We start from the raw sequence: 23406 nt of genomic DNA on the forward strand, positions 1-23406 counted from the left end.
CAGTTATGTGTTGAAGCGCATATATTTTATGATTGGCAGCCACCAGCACTGGTTTTGTCCATAAATAATTGATAATAACTATTTGCTGGTTGTTTGTTTTTGGGCTTGTTGCCTTGTTCTCAGGGCCCGCCGTGGATTGGATGCTGCAAAACAAAGCTGGCTCATGATTTGCTGTGCAGGGATTGGGTGGGCGGGTCTGTAAGTAGCAGGGAAGTGCTCACTGCTTCCTGTAGCTGCTGTATCGTGTCGTGTGGCCTATTATCTGCAGGGACCCAGGTGACGGATAGAAGCAGGTATGTGTATGTGTGCTGCAGCAGCCTGTACATCAGCAGCCACTCAGCCCTCACATTCCCCGGGCTTTCTTATAGTTACTTAGCTCACACGGAAGCCGGGGCTGCTCTGGCCGTGCTCTGTGTGTTGCTGTACATTCCTCAGCAGCAGGGAGGGGAGGAAGGGGAACTGCTGCACTAATATCACCCTGTACTCGGGCTGAGAACACAGACTTATCAGAGGTGCAGCAGGGAGGGGGAGGACGGGGACTGCTGCACTATTCTCACCCTGTACTCGGGCTGAGAACACAGACTTATCAGAGGTGCAGCAGGGAGGAGGAGGACAGGGGACTGCTGCACTAATCTCACCCTGTACTCGGGCTGACAACACAGACTTATCAGAGGTGCAGCAGCAGCAGGGAGGGGGAGGACGGGGGACTGCTGCACTAATCTCACCCTGTACTCGGGCTGAGAACACAGACTTATCAGAGGTGCAGCAGCAGCAGGGAGGGGGAGGACGGGGACTGCTGCACTAATCTCACCCTGTACTCGGGCTGACAACACAGACTTATCAGAGGTGCAGCAGCAGCAGGGAGGGGGAGGACGGGGACTGCTGCACTAATCTCACCCTGTACTCGGGCTGAGAACACAGACTTATCAGAGGTCCAGCAGCAGGGAGGGGGAGGGGGGGGGACTGCTGCACTAATCTCACCCTGTACTGGGCTGAGGACACAGACTTATCAGAGGTGCAACAGCAGGGAGGGGGAGGACGGGGACTGCTCCACTAATCTCACCCTGTACTGGGCTGAGGACACAGACTTATCAGAGGTGCAACAGCAGGGAGGGGGAGGACGGGGACTGCTCCACTAATCTCACCCTGTACTCGGGCTGACAACACAGACTTATCAGAGGTGCAGCAGCAGGGAGGGGGAGGGGGGGGGACTGCTGCACTAATCTCACCCTGTACTCGGGCTGAGAACACAGACTTATCAGAGGTGCAGCAGCAGCAGGGAGGGGGAGGACGGGGACTGCTGCACTAATCTCACCCTGTACTCGGGCTGAGAACACAGACTTATCAGAGGTGCAGCAGCAGGGAGGGGGAGGACGGGGTACTGCTGCACTAATCTCACCCTGTACTCGCGCTGAGAACACAGACTTATCAGAGGTGCAGCAGGGAGGGGGAGGACGGGGACTGCTGCACTAATCTCACCCTGTACTCGCGCTGAGAACACAGACTTATCAGAGGTGCAGCAGGGAGGGGGAGGACGGGGACTGCTGCACTAATCTCACCCTGTACTCAGGCTGAGAACACAGACTTTTCAGAGGTGCAGCAGCAGCAGGTAGCGGGAGGACGGGGGCTACTGCACTAATCTCACCCTGTACTCGGGCTGAGAACACAGACTTATCAGAGGTGCAGCAGCAGCAGGGAGGGGGAGGACGGGGGACTGCTGCACTAATCTCACCCTGTACTCGGGCTGAGAACACAGATTTATCAGAGGTGCAGCAGCAGCAGGGAGGGGAGGACGGGGACTGCTGCACTAATCTCACCCTGTACTCGGGCTGAGAACACAGACTTATCAGAGGTGCAGCAGCAGGAAAGGGGAGGATGGGGGACTGCTGCACTAATCTCACCCTGTACTCGGACTGAGAACACAGACTTATCAGAGGTGCAGCAGCAGCAGGGAGGGAGAGGACGGGGACTGTTGCACTAATCTCACCCTGTACTCGGGCTGAGAACACAGACTTATCAGAGGTGCAGCAGGGAGGGGGAGGGGGGGGGGGACTGCTGCACTAATCTTACCCTGTACTCGGGCTGAGAACACAGACTTATCAGAGGTGCAGCAGCAGCAGGGAGGGGGAGGACGGGGGACGGCTGCACTAATCTCACCCTGTACTCGGGCTGAGAACACAGACTTATCAGAGGTGCAGCAGGGAGGGGGAGGACGGGGGACTGCTGCACTAATCTCACCCTGTACTCGGGCTGAGAACACAGACTTATCAGAGGTGCAGCAGCAGCAGGGAGGGGGAGGACGGGGTACTGCTGCACTAATCTCACCATGTACTCGGGCTGAGAACACAGACTTATCAGAGGTGCAGCAGCAGCAGGGAGGGGGAGGACGGGGGACTGCTGCACTAATCTCACCCTGTACTCGGGCTGAGAACACAGACTTATCAGAGGTGCAGCAGCAGGGAGGGGGAGGACGGGGGACGGCTGCACTAATCTCACCCTGTACTCGGGCTGAGAACACAGACTTATCAGAGGTGCAGCAGGGAGGGGGAGGACGGGGGACTGCTGCACTAATCTCACCCTGTACTCGGGCTGAGAACACAGACTTATCAGAGGTGCAGCAGCAGCAGGGAGGGGGAGGACGGGGTACTGCTGCACTAATCTCACCATGTACTCGGGCTGAGAACACAGACTTATCAGAGGTGCAGCAGCAGCAGGGAGGGGGAGGACGGGGGACTGCTGCACTAATCTCACCCTGTACTCGGGCTGAGAACACAGACTTATCAGAGGTGCAGCAGGGAGGGGGAGGACGGGGGACTGCTGCACTAATCTCACCCTGTACTCGGGCTGAGAACACAGACTTATCAGAGGTGGTGGGGGGGGGCTTTATAGGATTTTTTGTTTTTGCCTTGTTTTTCACTTTGTGGTTGCTTGTCTTTCATTTCAGAGTTGGTGACACTGCTGTACTTACACATTGGTACCAGCAGCTGGGAGACCCGGATTACTGTGGTCCTCAGGGGTCTGTAATACCCAGCAAGGTATGTGATTAGTCTGACCATGCCGAGTACTGTGTTATATATGTCTGTTCTACTAACTTGCGATAACAGCATCAACCACACTGACTGCTCTCTGTAAGGGAACCAGTATCTCTTATATATTTAGCCAGATCTGTCACTCATCCCCTGTGTATATAAGTTCACGGCAACCCCCTCCAGCGATTTGTGACACCCCCTCCCGCAATTCGCACCCCCTCCTGCGATTCTAGCCCCCCCCCTCGATTTGCGGACCCCGCCCCCTCACGTGATTCACGGAACCCCGCGATTTCCCTCCCACGATTCGAGGCAACCCCCCACCCCTCCCGGGATTTGCGGACCACTGCCCCCTCCCGCGATTCACGGCACCCCCATCCTGCGATTTGCAACACCCCCTTCCGCGATTCTAGCCCCCCCCCCCGCGATTTGCGGACCCCTCCCGCGATTCACGGAACCCCCCAGTAGTGCCCCCTCCCGCAATTTGCGGACCCCTTCGGCACCCTCCCGCACCCCCCCTCCCGTGATTAGCGAACCCCCGTGATTCACAACCCCCCTCCCGCGCCCCCTCCCGCAATTTGCAGACCCCCTTCCTCGATTCGTGGACCCCCCCTCCTGCAATTCACGCGATTCGCGGGCCCCCCTCCCATGATTCATGTCCCCTCCTGCGATTCACGGACCCCCACGCCACCCCCCCTGCGCCCCCTCCTCCCTTGATTCACGGCACCTCCCGCGCCCCTACCGCGATTCACGAACCCCCCCTCCCACAATTCACTGACCTGACAACCCCCCTCCCGCAATTTGCGGACCTCCCTTCCCGCGATTCAAGCCCCCCCCCCGTGCCCCCTCCTATGATTTGCGGACCCCCGCCCCCTCCCGCTAATCGCGGATCCCCGCACACCTCTCCCGCAATTTGCAGACCCCCCTGACCCCCTTCCAGCAATTCCACTCCCCAGCGGACCACCGCGACCCCGCTCCCGCATTTCACGTACCCCCGTAAGAATGGGGGATCCTGTACCGTCACAAGCAGGTGCTGCCCCTAGGTGGGAAATCCGGCCCTGGCTACCTTACTGCAGGTTCCCCTACTGCCAGAAGTGTCCCCACGGTCCTCTGCACCAGCGCCACAACTTTTATCAATGTCTTGCCCACATACCACTATTATACAGCCTCCTGCTCTCATGCACGCTCACTTCCTCCCAGTGGGAGGAGACGCTCACCCACTGCCGGGAGCTGCATACTGTCCCCCACCCTCCTCCAGTTCCAGGGATGCCCATCGACCATCAATGATTTCAAATAATCAATGGTTTGTGGCCGATGTAGAATACTTTTCCATCGATGTGGGAGGACCAGATGGTTTCCCTACTTCGATGGCAAAGGAGAACCGATCAAGGTTAACATTTTTTAAAATCTCCCGCGATTCGCAGAGCCCCCGCGACTTCCCCCTCCTGGGATTTGCGGACCACCACCCCTGGGACACGGAGCACAGCTCCGCCCCCCACACCCGGAAGTCCCGCCACCAAGTTCTGATTGACCCACGGCCTTTTCAGTCAGATATAATGGATGACCATCAATATCTACAACAATCGATGGTTATCCAAGTAATATGTTACTACTATCGATGGCAGGGTGCAAAATTGCCATCAATGCCAACCATCGATGTTGTCTGTCCCCCACCCTCCTCTTTAGTCCCCCGTATGCCCACACACCCCTATCACTACTCAGCTTCCTGCTCTCCTGAACCGTAACTTCCACCACAGGTGAGTCGGTGGCGCTATGTTGCCCACATACCCCTATCATGCCTCATAGCACAGCCTCCTTCTCTCATGCACCCTAACTCCCACCCAGTAGGAGGAGGCACTGACTCAGGGCCACCATCCTGTACTCCTGTGGTGCCACGCTGGACCCTCACCTACTGGCAGAAGCTGCATAGTGTCCCCCACCCGCCTCTTTAGTCCCCCTCATACCCACACACCCCTATCACTACCCAGCTTCCTACTCTCCTGAACCGTAACTTCCACCACTGGGGAGTCGCTGACGCTGTGTTGCCCACATACCCCTATCATGCCTCATAGCCCAGCCTCCTGCTCTCATGCACCCTAACTCCCCCCCAGTAGGAGGAGACACTGCCTCAGGGCCACCGTCCTGTGCTTCCACGCTGGACCCTTACCCACCCTCCTCTTTAGTCCCCCTTATGCCCACACACCCCTATCACTACCCAGCCTACTGTTTTCCTGTGTCGTGATCTCCGCCAGTGGGGAGCCGCTGACTCAGAAACACCCTACTATACTATTGCACACACACACACCTCAACAACACGCACACAGCCCCCCCCACACACACCCACAAATGTCACTGTACCCTCCACGCTATCAATGTACATCTTACTCTGTAACCGCTTTTTAATTAAACAAAACAATACACCCCCCCTTCCACCGTTTTTTTGAGGTGTGGCTACTGAAAAGCCCCCTCCAGGACTTACCTGACCAGGCTGAAGCCTGGTGCTGTCCCCGATGCCCCTGGGCGGTGCTCACCGGGCTGATTCAGTGTAAAAAATAGAATAAAGTATTGTCTAATACTGTGGAACTTTGAGTCCCAGCAAGCCTCCCCCGCAAGCAGGGACTTGGAGAACAACAAGTCCCAGCATGCGGGGCATTAAAGGGCCCGCTGGCACTTGTAGTTCCACAGTATGAAAAATAGTAAAATAAACACACACCAACACACACCACATCCAAAGCCCACAAATACTGATACTTACCTATCTTGAGCCCGTCGGTAGGTCCCTGGGTCCGGGGTCCGGTGCTCCCGGGTCTGGGCCTCCATGGTCCAGGGTCTGGGGTCCGGTGCTCCGGGGTTATTTATTTATTTTACCAATTTTTTTTTTTTACACATCTCACTGATCTGTGCAGACTGCCTGTAGGAATTTGTATTAGCGGCCGTATATACGAATCATTACGCCATCGGTGGGTTACAAAGCAGTCGTATTTGACCAAGCCAGCCAATCAGCTCCTACCTGACATTTTTCAAACACAGTCTGTGACATGGCAGGCAGGAGCTGATTGGCTGGCTGTTTATCACTCTCCATTTTATCACTTTTGAAGCTTAGAGAATCTGGCCCTCAATCCTTAAAGAAAGGGCTCCCTCTCTCTCCCAGTATCTATGACTCCACCGGATCTGCAGCGACTCAGAGGAGAAGCTCAGACAAATGGATCAAATGATGGTTACATTTCTCCAAAGAGGATGTTCATATACAGGAAGCTAAGATAGAAGTGTTGGGGGAACCCACGAGGAGTACGACAACCCCGGCAAATAAGAGCGAGACATCGGTAATATGGATAAATAACTACTGTACACAACGGTCACACAGAGACTAACTACGACTGCTGAGAGAATCTGGCCAGTGGTCCTGATGTGAGAGGAATCTCTGAGCGCTCATTACTCCAATGTTATATGAGGGGAGAAATATTACAGACGCTCCGGTACATACTGAGGTTTCTAATTTTGACAGATGTGGAGAAACATTTATTAATAAAGAAACCTGGTAATTTTATATGTTTAGGATGTACTACATGTATGTATATAGTAACGGGGGAATACATAGTTCTCCCGCACACAGATAGAAGCCTATGGGCTTCTATCACCTCCACCGACCCCCACCACAGATGCCGATCCCCCTGGCATACCTTCCTAGGCTAAAGCCTGGCCTTGGACCCGGAAGGTAACATCCTCCCCCTAGCAACGCAGCCGGATCCTACCAGCCGCAGGGGGAGGAGGAGGTACCCAGGGATGTGACGGAGCACACCACATCCCTGTTATCGCGGGGGGTCTCCTACACCACATTGCAATGCTAGTCGCATATGTTAGTACATATCCGCTAGCATCTCTGCGGTGGGGCGGTGATGTATTATAATACACCCACCCAATGCTAGTCGCATATGTTAGTACATATCCGCTAGCATCTCTGCGGTGGGGCGGTGATGTATTATAATACACCCACCCAGTGGGAGGTTACTCTTGCAAAAAGAAGCTAAATGGATAAATAAGCTTAATACTGTTTCCCCTGTGGCCTTAATGAGACTGTCGCTAAATTGTTCCATTGGAAATGTTTGATATAATTATGCTGGCCATACACTACTGCGATGTATCAGGGCTGTGTATGGCCATCCGATCCCTCCGCAAACCACCTGGGACCATCCTGTGGGGCAGGATCACATGCGATACATTGTATGCAGTCCTTTCATATGTGATGTATCGCATGCAGCCCCTGTGTGCCGCGGATGGGAGGGAGATCAGAGTCAGGGATCAGACCTACATGCAGTTCCGATCTCCCTCAGGTCCAATACGCACACGGACACGCACCGGACCCGATGACATGTCATTCTCAGCCCGATTAGTCGCAATGGATGGAATTGGCCCATATCGCTGTAGTGTATGGGGTTATTTATATTCAGTTTAGAGCTAAAACTCCTCCTAGTTTTCCATCTCTACCCATATAATATAAGCCAGCGGTTCTCAAACTGTGGGTCCTGACCTTGAGGTGAGTCCTGATCACCTCAGCATGGGGACGTGACTCCATGTTGCTGACCATCAGCCTGATGACTTCTTCAATCTCCCAGTCAGTGATCCAAGGAGTCTGACCCATCAGTAGAATTGTCTGTTACGTCAGACCCTACAATGCTGCCAGGCATGTGCGCTCTGCTGACTACACATGTGCGTATAACCATGTGCTCCTTATACTCAGGTGCAGAATCCGTATTGCCGTGACTTGCTGTATGATCCCTGTAACTGGAGGCAGAAATATAACCGGATCCTCCTCTCCCCTCCGGTGTACGTGGGACACTGCTGCCGGCCAGTGATACGGGAGGATAAGGTGACTATAACATTATCTTATCATATTGGGCACTGATCAGTACGGCAGTGAATGACCGTGTTATACACTATGTCCAGTATCAATCAGCTGTGGTAAAGGATATGCCAGGAGCTATCCAATTATCCTGGAGTGGTGCTCTACCACTGCTTCATACGTGTACATGTTTTCTAATAACGCTCCTCTGTACAGACCACTTCCCCTCACTGTCTGCTCTGCATCCCGACTAATACTGCTCCTACCGACAGCTGAGCGCTCAGCCAGCCACAGCCAGAGATACCACCACCGCACTACTTGACCCACACCGGCCAATCAGCTGCTCCCAGCTCCCTTCTCTCTTCTCTCCCGGCTCTATCGCAGCAGCAGCACCGCTTCACTTCCCGGAGACTGAGCTCTGATCACTAACACCATTATTCTTCGGCTTCCATACGGGATAGTGCGATGTTAATATAACTAAACCTTCCCTGAGAACTGCAGTACATAATAGGGAAAACGGCACAAACATTTGTACAGTAGTTTAAGATTAGCGCATTCAGACAGACGTGTATAAGTTAAACACTGCCAGTTCCAGACCATGCCCTTCGGTCTATCCATGGCTCTGTGTATATTCACAAAGGTGATGACGGAAAAGATGTTCCTGCTCAGAAACGAGGGGATCAACATTGTCCCGTATCTGGATGGCCTCCTAATAGAGGCTAAGTCGGAGGAGAGGTTGTTGCAAGCGATCAATCTCGCTATGCAAGTTGGATTCTGAATCTTCCAAAGTCCTCGTTGGTACCATGCCAGCGTCTTCAGTTCCTGGGCATGATCCCAGACACAGGGGAACAAAAGATGTTCCTGTGGACAAAGTGGTGGCACTTCAACTGTTGGTAAAGGAAGTACTCTGAGCCGAATATCAGTCCCCTTTGATACATTGGGGTGATACTTAATATTTGTATTGAATATCAGTCCATATGTGCATCAGATTACTGAGCAAGTTGGTGGCCTCAATCGAGGCTGTTCAATATGGAAGGTTCCATTCCAGAACTTTTCAACTGTTCATCTTGAGCAAGTGGTCCGGGTCTCATCCCCACATGCACAAGATAATACGTCTGTCCCCCCAGACATGGTTGTAACTCCATTGATGGCTTCAGTTTCCCAACCTGATGGTGGGCTAGAGTTTTGGGATTCAAAACTGGATCTTTCTCAGGAAGGTCACCAGTCTAATGGGCTGGGGTGCAGTGACGCAGTGGGTTCAGTTCTAAGGCAATTGGGCCTCATGGGAAGATAGATTACACATCAACAGAGCTTTGAGCCATGTTCAAAGCTCTGTTGCAAGTCTATCCACTACTACAGTGTCAAGCTGTGCAGGTCCAGTCAGCCAACGCAATGACAGCCTACATAAACCATCAGGGAGGTATGAAGAGCAGAGCGTGTGTGAGGGAAATGTCCAAAATTCTCTTCTGGGCAGAACAGCATGCAAGAGTGATCTCAGCCATAGAGATGGAGCGCCTGTCAGCCAGGGTCGCCAAATGTCCCGTGCCAGAACGGGACGCACGAGCACCCCCTTCTGGTGATTGGTGGCGGACATTCTATCACCAGGAGCACTTCCATTGAGAGCTGTTCCATCTCTATTTATCCCGGGAGTGGACAACTGGCACACAGATTTCCTCAGTCGACAATCTCCATCCCGGGGAATGGGGCCTGAACCCCCAGGGATTAGATCTGATTGTAGATCAGTGGGGACTTCCACAGATAGACCTGATAGCATTTAGACTCAACAGAAAACTCAACTGGTATTGTTCAAGAACAGTTGATCTTCAAGCAGTGGCTGCCCTGACAGCGAGTTGGTCGTACTGACTGGTATTCCTGTTCCCTCCGATTCCCTTAATCGCAAGGGCGCTGAAAAGAATTAGGAGCCAAGGAGTGGAGGCGATACTGGTGGCCCCAGACTGGCCTCTATGGGAGTGGTATGTTGATCTTCAGACTATGGTAATCGAAGATCCATGGTACCTGCCTCTCAGAAAAAAATCTGCTCCAGCAAGGCCCGTTCGTCTACCAAGACTTAGGGCTGCTTCACACGCTCTGGCTGACACTGGGTGGCAAAAAACCTGCACGCCCAAATGCTGTGCCGTACATAGTAGTTATTAATGGACAGGATTGTGTCCATTCACACGGAATGGTCACGGCCCGGCCGCTCGGTTGCAGTTGGCTGTCACCACTGGAAAGGACGGCTGCCGGGCTGTGGCCATCCCGACCAGTGTAAACTTCTGTGCGCGGCAGGGCTACTTGGCCGTGCGGGGTTTCGCCGCCCCCGGCGGCTGCCGGTGTGTGTGAAAGGGGCCTCAGGGTGGCTTTGTTTAATGGCTTGGAGGTTGAGAGACAGATTCTAGCCCAGAAGGGCCTGCATGCCTCGGTGATATCTACTATGACCCAGGTTAGAAAGCCTTTGGAGGAAATATGTTGCCTGGTGTGAGAACAAGACCTTTCTACATGCTGTTTTTAAGCTGGAACATTTCCTGCAGTTCTTGCAGACAGGTCTGGATTTGGGCCTACGTCTGGGATCGTTAAAGGTTCAGATTTCAGCGTTGTCTGTTTCCTTCCAGAAAAGTTTGGCAGTCATGCCTAAAGTACAGACATTTATTAAAGGTGCTCTCCATATTCAGCCTCCTACGGCACCCTGGGAACTGGACATGGTGTTGAATTTTCTGCAGTCATCGTGGTTTGAACAAGAAAAAAGAGAACATGTAACAGCGCTGATCACCAGATTCAAGATAGGATAAAACTGCAATCAATAAAAATGTAAATTACAAATCTTGTTTTGTTAAGGTTTTTGACTGAGGGAGCTACTACCCCCAGTAGCTTGTAATAGCAGCTCTTTGGCATACCAACTCACCATGGAGCGACCTCTCTATGTCTTCGATATAAATCATGGTTTGAACCCCTGGCAACGACTGATTTGAAATACCCCAAGTGGAAGACGGTAGTGCCTCTGGCCCTAGCCTCTGCTAGGAGGGTGTCAGAATTAGGAGCATTGTCGTGTAAGAGCCCACATCTCGTCTTTCATGAAGACAGGGCGGAGCTTAGAACAAGAGAGCAGTTCCTGCCGAAGGTGGTATCGGCATTCCATCTAAACCAGCCTATTGTGGTTCTTACTAGCACTGCTCATCCTAATATCCCAGAATCCCTGGATGTTTTGAGAGCCTTGAAAACATATGTTAAAAGGATAGCTCACATTCATAAGACAGATTGCCTCTTTGTGCTCTATGATGCTGTTAAGGTTCTGAGGGGATTCCAGACAAGAGGTTACTGGTACGGACAGGCCACAATCCAACCATAACTCTGTTAATCCCTCCAGAGGCTATAGGCACCTGCAGAGCTAAGACTTCACCAATAATAGCCACGTTCAAAGTAGTAAATTAGGTACACTCCAACCCCGGTGCCACCTGGACTTGGCAAGGAAACAAGGTACCTACCACCTCCAGAGCAGACAAGACGATTTCTAACTAAAAACCCATAAACATGGAACAAAACAATAATGTGACACAACTGTCCTCCACAGGGGAATTCTCCAGCAGCCCAACGTACACTTTTTTGACTAATGATCCCTAGCTGGATCAATTAGAAAGATGGTGAAGTAGGGAGCAAAGATACAGTTTCCCACCACACTACCCTGTATGCAACAATGCATTAAGATGGTAATAATTACACAATACTCCAACAGTTAGACCTATTCATGCAGTTCTGCAGCAAGATGTAATAACACGGATTTGGCTCCCACCATAACACTGAGGATAGCTTGTGGGAATACCAGAGAGACACCACATAAGTTTGCACATAGATAATACTGTAATTAGCAGAGAATACAAATGCCTAGATGGTACAATGACACTTATCTCTGTACAGGTCTGGGTCAAGACATCAGTAGCCGGTACCAGGGGACAATAGTTTGTAGGGGAAAGAGAAAGATTTGCACAATAAATGCACACCAAAGAATGGATTTAGCGTGTTAAAAATTAAATACCTAACCAAATTAAAATCCATTTATTGGTACAAAACCCATTGCAAGTGGGGACCAAATCCCAAAGAAGTGATACTAGATTCTTTCTTCTCATAGGGGTATTTCTCCAAATAGTGCTGAAAAATAAAGATTTATAAAATATACATATTCACAGCACTGCCAAATTGTCCAAGAGAAACTATTTTAATCCCTAAAAACACTATTTCTTTCTTGTGTGCATTTGCACTTCACATTGTATGTTGTGTATATGTATGTCTAAAAAGTTTTAACCTCTGAAAATATTTTCACAAGCCGCAGAAGGTGGTTATCCTGTGCAATCCTATGTGTTAAAAGTTTGCACAGGACAGTGTCCTCTCTTCTTTTTATTCAAACTATCTAATAAAAGTTTACGTTTTAAAACAGTAACAAACCAAAAATTTCTTCTTCAAATATCTTTCTCCTTTGGTGTGCATCTATTGTGCAAATCATTCTCTTTCCCCTACAAACTATTGTCCTAACCTTTGCCCGGATAGCACCCCCGCCAGATTATTTTCAATAAAGGCAGCCCAAATACATAAAAATCCCTAAAATTACTAAAGGGATATGACCCAGTTGTGTGCGGACCTCCAATCCCCCCTCCCCTCTCTCCCTCATTGATTGGGTACCAGGGGACAGGAAGAAACTTGGTCTCCTCTGCAACACAATCCCAGATGCACAGCAAGGACACCGACTTCAGGCTTGCACCAGAAGCTGACAGGCAAAACAGAATAGGACAGGCTACACAAGGAAAATCACCGGCGTCTGGGTGAAAGGCAGCATGGGAGATAAAGGGCAATCACAATAGCCAAGGCACAATAGCAGCATGGGAGATAAACTCCCAATCACAATAGCCAAGGCAGACAAGCCCCCTTAACAAGGAGACTAACTACAGGTATGCAGCCTGACACACCAGGCCCAGAGCTAATTGGTTTAATTAAGCAACAGCTGTGCTCCACCTTGAGGACAACAAGTAACAGTATAGGAAGGGAAGGATTGTCACAGGCTCTAACTTAATAAGGTGATATGTTTTTATTATTCAAAAGACCAACATAGGACCTAATTAGGCTCTGGTACCGCGAGGGTGCTTGGTTGGAGGTGCTCCCAAAATAGTTCAGCAATAAAGCTAACAGAAAAAATGGGGGTGTCCCAAGGAGGACAAAGGCAGAACAGTAAGGGTTTTTGGGGCACACTTTTAAATTGATGTGTTATGAGTGAACTAAAATAAAACTTTTATTAAACAACTCTAAAAAAAGAGAGAAACGTCACCACAATTAAATAAGTACATACATGAATACATTTCTACAACAATTTAAATGGTAGTGTCGTCATTAAATCACTGGCAAAAATGATTTATACACGGTATCCACCTCTACTACTATGGTTTTGCACAAGATAAATTGAAATCCAAGGTTGGAGTTTGTGCATGAGTAATAATAACTGACCAATGTCTGTTACTTCGTCAGGACAGTTTCCCAACAGACATTGGTCAGTTATAATTACTCATGCACAAACTCCAACCTTGGATTTCAATTTATCTTGTGCAAAACCATAGTATTAGAGGTGGATACCGTGTATAAATCATTTTTGCCAGTGATTTAATGACGACACTACCATTTAAATAGTTGTAGAAATGTATTCATGTATGTACTTATTTAATTGTGGTAATGTTTCTCTCTTGTTTTAGAGTTGTTTAATAAAAGTTATATTCTAAGCTGTCCATTGCTCATTGGATACAAACAACGATTCAACAAGCTTATGTGTCAGCAGATTAGACACTTCCTGCTTCCGTGAATGCCCATTCAACAAGAGCGGTGGGGTCAATCTGGGCAGCTGCCTGGGGTGTCTCTGCTTTGTAACTTTGCAGAGCTGTGATGTGGTCAGGCCAACATACATTTGTAAAGTTCTACTAGTTTGACGCTCTAGCCGAAGAAGATACCCAGTTTGGGCAGGCGGTGCTGCAGAAGTCTCCACATGTTCCTATCCATTCTGGTATTTCTGGGACATTCCTATCATATTGAGACCCCAGTATACCATATGGGTGATAGAGAAAATAGAATTTTAATGACCTGCCAGTAAATCCCTTTCTCGTAGTCCATATAGGATACTGGGTGCTCCCGCCTCGGTGCAGAGTCTTTTCTGCAACATGTTCTCAGTTATCTGGTTGAAGTTGTGTTAGTAACCTTTCTTGTCACCAGTTGTGACTACCGTTAAAAAAAAAAAAACATGTTTCCAGTTCTCCTGGTTACTGTTGACGTGTGCTGGTATGAAGCTCACCACATATCGCTTTTCATATTCTTCTCTCAAGTATATCCATACTACTTTGGGCACAGTTTTCCCTTAATGCTGCTTTCAGACCGCATAACTGGCTTTGACCCTGTATTTGAAAACGTTTCCAAAAACGGGTCTGCCAGATAAAACCCCTTTCACACCGCAGCACTTAAACGGTATATTACCGTTTAAGTGCCGATTTTTTGACACTGGCAGACCCGTTTTTGGAAACTTTCCAAATACAGGGTCAAAGCCAGTGCAGCCTTCAGCCCTCCCCTCCGTGCAGCTCCCCCCCCCCCCCCTCGCGTGTCGACCGAGAGCATGTCGACGCCCCCCGCGCATGTCGACGCCCCCCGCGCATGTCGACGCCCCCCGCGCGTGTCGACGCCACCCCACCCCACCCCGCGTGTCGGCGCCCCCCCCCCCCGTGTCGACTTACCCCGTGCCGGTACCTCCGTTGTGGACTGCAGCTCAGTATGCTCGGAAAGCACTTATGAAAAAAGTGTCTTCCAGAAAATGGCTGCCCCATAGGAAACCCTGTTTAAAAAAACTGTCTTCCGTATGGGGGGCAGCCATTTTCTGAAAGACACTTTTTTCATAAGTGCTTTCCGAGCATACTGAGCTGCAGTGCCGGGAACCACAACGGAGATACCGGCACGGGGTAAGTCGACACGGGGGGGGGCGCCGACACGCGCGGGGGGTCGACACGCGGGGGGGCCGTCGACACGCGCGGGGGGGCGTCGACACGCGCGCGGGGGGTGTCGACACGCGCGGGGGGGCTCCAGTGCTGTGAATACTTAATGAGCGCTCATTAAGTATTCACTGTGCTGAATTTAGGACCCAGCTCATTGGCTGGGTCCTAAATACCGTTTCTGAGCCGATTTTTGCGCTAAAATACGGGTTCAGAAACGGGTAGGACCCTGCATTTTAACCGGTTAGAAAAAACGGCATTTTCTAACCGGTTAAGTGGGACTGGACCTTTCAGACCGCACACATTACCGTTTTAAAACGGTAAAAAAACGGCAATTTACCGTTTTAAAAGTGCGGTCTGAAAGGGGCATAACTGGCTTGTGATTGGGAACGTAGATGGGAGGAGCCAGTACACCGTGCTAAAGATTTGATATGCGCCTGTCTCCTGCAGAGGACCCTCTATTCCCCAGCATATTTAGACCCCTGCATCCCATATGGACTACGAGAAAAGGATTTACCGGTAGGTAATTAAAATCCTGGTTTTTGTGGTTAAGCATTGCTTGCTGCTGTTTATGGCCTCTAGAACCTGCTGAAGTGTAATTTCAGGGGTCCTCGGTGGGCTGTTGCACTTGAAGGGGGTGGTATGTGGTGGGGTCGAGGGTGTTTGTGAGTTGTTTCTGGCTTGTGCGCAGGCATATCTTTCTATCTGGGCTGCGGCTGTAGTATTGCAGATTTTCCCCAGTATAACTGCCAAGTGCGGTGCTGGTGTCTCCACACACACACACACACAATGTCAGTATTACATTTCTGTACCAGGGGACTTGGCTATCTTATTCTATGTCACTCCACAATGATGCCACAGTTGCTTTATGCAGTTCTATTTTAATGGCAACCTGAATTCTACAGTTTAGATCCATGAAGGGCTTCAGGAGCCAGCACAATCTCGCTGGCAATCTCCCTTGGCAACAAATACAATGTCCCACTCTGTCCAGATGGTAAGACACAGAGCCCTCTAGCCCTCTGGTAACTGAGCCAACACTAAACTGATCTTATCCGCTGACAATAAACACAGACTATGCAGTTTAAGAATAATGGTGCAGGTAAAGACGCAACTTATGCCCCGCAGCAGCCTCTTGGTAATAACACCTTCTCCTGCGGACTACAACAGCCCACTACTTCCAGGCGTCTGACGCTGTCTGCTGCTGGCACGACCACCTAGCTCCTTACAGAATTATGGTTCCTGGCGGCTGGTAAGCAATGTGCTCATGCAGGCTCAGAGATGACCACTGGGCCCTTGGCTCCCTTGCATGGCAGCTCGGGGGAGCGTTACACAGCAGCGGGTGCAGGTATTGGCTGCTTTCCCCTCACGTCGATGTCTGCCGGTGCTTCCCGCCCTGCAGCTATCAGGAAGGGAATATCAGCCAGGGAGCTCTTGCTTCTACTTCTCCCACGCTGTTTTAGACGGGGGGGGGGGTTACCTGCATCCTACAGCTGACCTCACGGAGTAAGCCGGTCAGCTGAGACAGGTATCTCTGTATCTAAACCGGTTATATGAACAGCAGATTCGTGTACATATAACCTGCGCTATTTATGCTGTTACTCTTCCACGTGAAGTGCTTTCATTTTTTAAAGTATGACAACCCGGTGTTATGATAATTTTGGTAGTTGTGATAATTAGCCTGTCGTTAGTCTATTTCTCCCACGGTAAGTGATCCTAGATCATCTCTTACAAGGTGTGACAGCCCGTTATCTCTTATACTTGATACTTATATTGGTTTTGATATGTGTACAAGTTACATACTTATATTTACAATAAGACGGATTCTATACTCTGTAACAACCTTAAACAAGCATACTCGGCAATCATTACTAGGGAGGTGACAGGGTCACATTGATTTCTGTTGAACTTTGTTTCCTTTGTCAATTGAAAGCAACACTTTAACCCCCATCAGTACTGACACAAGTGAGACATCAAGTACGGGGGTACATTTACTCCTTTTTTTTTTACCTCTCTTTCTGTGGGGAGCAAGCACAGACTATCACTCTCAACCTCCATCCTATGTGCAACACGATGGTAGGACAGTAGAAGGGTCTGTGCATCGCATCAACCACTTGAACTACAGTCTCTTACATCTGTCGCTCTCTCATCCATTGGGCCACCAGTCCCCCCCTGCAATGTCACGTATGTCAACAGGGAGGTGACCTCTCTGACCCTCTGGAAAGCAGAAGTGACCTGCAGTCCTGCATGTCAGCCACCTGCTTCAGAACCCATTACGGATACGATCATACTTCACTGTGCCACCTGATGCCGTCCGATCTCAGCAGCTAAGCAGTGAGAGGCCGGATCAGTACCTACTGGGGGACCAGTAGGGAATATTCAGTGCTGTATAGTTAACTGGGATACAGCTGCATCTGGTTTCCCATGAGGATCTTTCTTTCTATTCCACTTTTCTCTGGCATCTTTTGCATCATCTCCGTAACCTATGACGCTTAATTTAATCGCACCCACTGCATGAATCGATAATAGCAGTACAGAATTTATTAGACCAGGGTGTGGGGGTGGTCCACATAGAACCAAACATTTTCGCAAAAAACATTGAGTTATTATACTTGTGCTTCCACATGTATATTTATATATGATACTCATAATTATTATTCTTTTGATACTCAGCAATGGTAGTTTCAATTTTGTTTGACGCCGCTATTTTAAACGAGTGTAATAAAAGTTATATTTTAACCTTATCACTACTCTAATCATCTTAACTATCAAACATTCAAGCGTGCCCCAAAAAACCTTTCTGGTTCTGCCTTTTTGTCCCTCTTGGACATAAACCCCTTTTGTACTACTCCCACGCTGCCAAGATCATGCCCCTAGCGCTTTGCAAAGAATTTAATAAAAATATGCTCGGCTCTTACAATCCCGCTATGGCATGGCAGGACTAGGACTGTTTAACGCACAAGGAGGCTGGATGTATGTGGACACATCTGTACATGAATATATAATCAGTGACTGATACTTGTTATTGTGTATAAATATATGTCTTATACAATAAAAGTAGTGTTATCCTGGTAACCATTATGCTTTTATATATTATCTTTCTTACAGGACATATAAGGAGCAGGATTCTAACTAAGACGATGTGGAAAGGGACATTGTTCTCTGATCAAGCCAACTAAATACATCATATCTCCTTACACCTCAGGAGGAGGAACAAAAGCAATTTTATTTTCTGGATAGAAGAAACCTTCAGCAACTAATTTGTTTCTCACCTCATACATGATGAGCCTCACAGGAGAGAAACCACATGTGTGCTCTGAGTGTGACAAAGGCTTTACATGTAAATCACAGCTTCTCATACATCAGAGGAGTCACACAGGAGAGAAGCCATATAAATGTCCTGAATGCAGCAAATGTTTTTCCCAGAAGTCACAGCTTGTCATACATCTGAGGAGTCACACAGGAGAGAAGCCATATAAATGTTCTGAATGCAGCAAATGTTTTTCCCAGATGTCACAGCTTGTTATACATCAGAGGAGTCACACAGGAGAGAAACCATATAAATGTTCTGAATGCAGCAAATGTTTTTCCCAGATGTCACAGCTTGTTATACATCAGAGGAGTCACACAGGAGAGAAGCCATATACATGTTCTGAATGTAGCAAATGTTTTTCCCTGAAGTCACATCTTGTCCGACATCAGAGGAGTCACACAGAAGAGAAGCCATATAAATGTTCTGAATGCTGCAAATGTTTTTCCCTGAAGTCACATCTTGTTGTACATCAGAGGAGTCACACAGGGGAGAAGCCATATAAATGTTCTGAATGCAGCAAATGTTTTCCCCAGAAGTCACATCTTGTCCTACATCAGAGGAGTCACACAGGAGAGAAGCCATATAAATGTTCTGAATGCAGCAAATGTTTTTCCAATAAGTCACTTCTTGTCCTACATCAGAGGAGTCACACAGGAGAGAAACCATATAAATGTTCTGAATGCAGCAAAGGTTTTTCCAATAAGTCACATCTTGTCCGACATCAGAGGAGTCACACAGGAGAGAAGCCATATAAATGTTCTGAATGCAGCAAATGTTTTTCCCAGAAGACACAGCTTGTCCTACATCAGAGGAGTCACACGGGAGAAAAGCCATATAAATGTTCTGAATGCAGCAAATGTTTTTCCCACAAGTCACATCTTGTCCTACATCAGAGGAGTCACACAGGAGAGAAGCCATATAAATGTTCTGTATGCAGCAAAGGTTTTTCCAATAAGTCAGATCTTGTCCGACATCAGAGGAGTCACACGGGAGAGAAGCCATATAAATGTTCTGAATGCAGCAAAGGTTTTTCCAATAAGTCACATCTTGTCCGACATCAGAGGAGTCACACAGGAGAGAAGCCATATACATGTTCTGAATGTAGCAAATGTTTTTCCCAGAAGACACAGCTTGTTATACATCAGAGGAGTCACACAGGAGAGAAACTAAAAATGCTGTGAATGCGGGTAGAGTGTTACTAGAAAGACAATACTTATTAATCCCTTGAGTCACTCTGAGGGCCTGAATGCAGCATATTTCATATATAATTAAGGTAACTTGTAACACCACAATATGCATGCAAAGGATACAATTTTTTCCTAGTGTGAGAAGTGTTTTTTATAAATCAGTCCTGATAGTCTGGAGCGGTCTGACAAGTGGATTTGGGGGCACTTTTTCCCTGGGACGAAATGTCTATTAGGAACTAGAGCTGCAATATAACAACATTCAGTGACGATGGGGCTGCTGGTACTGAGCTCTGTAATATACAGCTGTTCTCCTGGTGCAGGTACTGAGCACTGTAATATATAGCTGTTCTGCTGGTGCCGGTACTGAGCTCTGTAATATACAGCTGTTCTACTGATGCTTGTACTCAGCTCTGTAATATACAGCTGATCTGCTGGTGCCGGTACTGATCTCTGTAATATACAGCTGTTCTGCTGGTGCTGGTACTGAGCACTGTAATATATAGCTGTTCTGCTGGTGCCGGTACTGAGCTCTGTAATATATAGCTGTTCTGCTGATGCTGGTACTCAGCTCTGTAATATACAGCTGATCTGCTGGTGCCGGTACTGATCTCTGTAATATACAGCTGTTCTGCTGGTGCCGGTGCTAAGCTCTGTAATATACAGCTGTTCTGCTGGTGCCGGTGCTGAGCTCTGTAATATACAGCTGTTCTGCTGGTGCTGGTACTGAGCTCTGTAATATACGGCTGTTCTGCTGGTGCCCGTACTGAGCTCTGTAATATACAGCTGTTCTGCTATTGCCGGTACTGAGCTCTGTAATATACAACTGTTCTGCTAGTGCCGGTACTGAGCTCTGTAATATACAGCTGCTCTGCTAGTGCCGGTACTGAGCTCTGTAATATACAGCTGTTCTGCTGGTGCCGGCACTGAGCTCTGTAATCTACAGCTGTTCTGCTGGTGCTGGTACTAAGCTCTGTAATATACAGCTGTTCTACTGGTGCCGGTACTAGGATGTGTAATATACAGCTGTATTACTGGTACTGGTACTGAGCTCTGTAATATACAGCTGTTCTAGTGGTGCCGGTATGGAGATGTGTAATATACAGCTGTTCTACTGGTGCCGGTACTGATCTCTGTAATATACAGCTGTTCTGCTGGTGCCGGTACGGAGATGTGTAATATACAGCTGTTCTGCTGGTTCCGGTACTGAGATGTGTAATATACAGCTGTTCTACTGGTGCCGGTACTGATCTCTGTAATAGACAGCTGTTCTGCTGGTGCCGGTACGGAGATGTGTAATATACAGCTGTTCTGCTGGTGCCGGTACTGAGATGTGTAATATACAGCTGTTCTGCTGGTGCTGGTACTGAGATGTGTAATATACAGCTGTTCTGCTGGTGCTGGTACGGAGATGTGTAATATACAGCTGTTCTACTGGTGCTGGTACTGAGATGTGTAATATACAGCTGTTCTGCTGGTTCCGGTACGGAGATGTGTAATATACAGCTGTTCTGCTGGTGCCGGTACTGAGATGTGTAATATACAGCTGTTCTGCTGGTGCCGGTACGGAGATGTGTAATATACAGCTGTACTACTGGTGCCGGTACGGAGATGTGTAATATACAGCTGTACTGCTGGTGCCGGTACTGAGCTCTGTAATATACAGCTGTTCTACTGGTGCCGGTACTGAGATGTGTAATATACAGCTGTTCTGCTGGTGCCGGTACGGAGATGTGTAATATACAGCTGTTCTGCTGGTGCCGGTACTGAGATGTGTAAAATACAGCTGTTCTGCTGGTACTGAGATGTGTAATATACAGCTGTTCTGCTGGTGCCGGTACGGAGATGTGTAATATACAGCTGTTCTACTGGTGCTGGTACTGAGATGTGTAATATACAGCTGTTCTGCTGGTTCCGGTACTAGATGTGTGATATACAGCTGTTCTGCTGGTTCCGGTACTAGATGTGTGATATACAGCTGTTCTGCTGGTTCAGGTACAGAAATGTGTAATATACAGCTGTTCTACTGGTGCTGGTAATGAGATGTGTAATATACAGCTGTTGTGCTGGTTCCGGTACTAGATGTGTAATATACAGCTGTTCTGCTGGTTTCGGTACTGAGATGTGTAATATACAGCTGTTCTGCTGGTGCTGGTACTGAGATGTGTAATATACAGCTGTACTACATTGTGGTACTTGTAGTTCCAGAGTGGGCACACCGCTAACAAACGGGGCTTCTAAACTAGACAAGCCGGCACACCGCTATCAAAGGGGGTGTCTAGATTTAGACGCTAAAGTGTCTAAATACAGACTCCCTGCAAACCTCTAAGAAGGGGGCATCTAAATTTAGACGCTAAAGCGTCTAAATTTAGTTGGGTCTAGGGGTACATAGGGGTGCACTGTGCAAAACACTATTATACCTGTTCACAATGACACTAGTCGACGTAACAGATGTCGACCGTGTTAATTCCATTATCCACGCCACCCCGAAGCGTGGCGAGCGCAGCGAGCTCCACGAATCTAGACACCCCCTTTGATAGCGGTGTGCCGGCTTGTCTAGTTTAGAAGCCCCGTTTGTTAGCGGTGTGCCGTGGGCAGCACGCGCTGCTGCTGCCGCCAGCGCTGTGCTGATAACGTACATTACATCTAGAGCGGCACGCGCACAGTAAACAGAGTCTGGCAAGCTGCCAAGTTTCATGAGAGACTGTGTGTGCGGTGGCGCCGTGAAACTACACAAGTACCAAAATAAGGATTAAAAAGGGTTGAGATTACCTGAAGGGTAAAAAAAGGGGCAGACTAGATGGGCCAAATGGTTGTTATCTGCTGTCAAATTCTATGTTTCTATGATAACACCACCTGGGCAATAAGGAGGCAGATGGAACAGCTTGAGGTGAACAGTATGACATTTTGATGGCAGTACTTATAGGCAATTATGAATCATAGGGGTTAGAAGGCAATGAGTCCCCCGTGTTTGATGTGTCCCTTGTCCTTATGTGTGATCCTATGTAGTTTTGTTTGTGGTTGAGAAGGACAATTACAGAAATGTGGTGAGGGGAAAGTAGCATAAGGATTAAAATATAAAGAAATACTTGCAAATAAGGTTTCTTTTTTATAAGTTAAGACTTAACATGGGGATGAGACCAGCATTCATGTACTGGGAGTATCTATCCTTTTAAAGCACTGAAAGAAACAAGTAATAAAGGGGGGTAAAAATATACTGCATCCAAATAAAATTCAAGGAAATTATAGGAAATAGAAGAAGATGGAAAGGAGGGGGGGGGGGGGGGGGGGGAGAGGGGGGAAGGGAGGCGGGGGGAGGGAATGGGAGGTACACAAGCAATAAAATAGTATTGTACACAGAGGGTGTCACATCGTATTAGGAGGAAATGAAGAGAGCATCACTCTAGAAAACACATTGGGCAGTATTCAATGAGGCCAATTCGGCAAGTTTCACGGCGAATTTGTGCTATTTTCGCGTTGGAAGGTGATTTTTTTGTGTCAGAAAGTGAATCACCCTATTCAACGTGCACTTTTCGCCATCTTTCTAAGTGATTTTCGCTGTGTGTCGCCATCTTTTCATGGTGAAGTGGAATGTGAACTTTTAAAATAAATTTTTTTTTTTTTACATTTGGTTTAAAAAAATCCGGAATTTTATTCTGTGAAGGGGCATGCTATATTTATTCATGTATTATTTAATTTAAATTATTATTATTATTTTTTTTACACATAACAGCCAGCAGGGGCTGGGAGCCGAGAGCCGCTCATTAGATATTCATATATTCACTGCTCCCAATCATTACATATGCACGATCAGGAGCAGTGAATATCCGGTCCCTTGCTGGCTCTCCCAGGGGGCAGCTTGGGCTGCCTGGGTCCTGGGGAGCCCTCCCTCCCCTCCACATACATACTGGGGCAGGCAGGGAGACTTCCATCTCCCTGCCTGCCGCCGTCCCCCGGCTCCCTGCGGGACGCCGCAGGGGTTAAGATTCACCATCAGGGGCAGCGAGCCCCTGCGACGTTGAATACGGGGATAGCAATGGGACAG

At 48.6% G+C, this 23406-nt stretch overlaps 1 pseudogene; it reads left to right on the top strand.

Annotated features, from left to right (window-relative positions):
- The window catches only part of LOC146075932 (uncharacterized), a 42543-nt pseudogene extending 19915 nt beyond the window's left edge, over positions 1 to 22628 (top strand).
- The last annotated feature ends 778 nt before the right edge of the window (positions 22629 to 23406 follow it).

Source organism: Crinia signifera, chromosome 4, assembly GCF_055691185.1.
Source record: "Crinia signifera chromosome 4, ASM5569118v1, whole genome shotgun sequence".
Taxonomy (NCBI): Eukaryota; Metazoa; Chordata; class Amphibia; order Anura; family Myobatrachidae; genus Crinia; species Crinia signifera.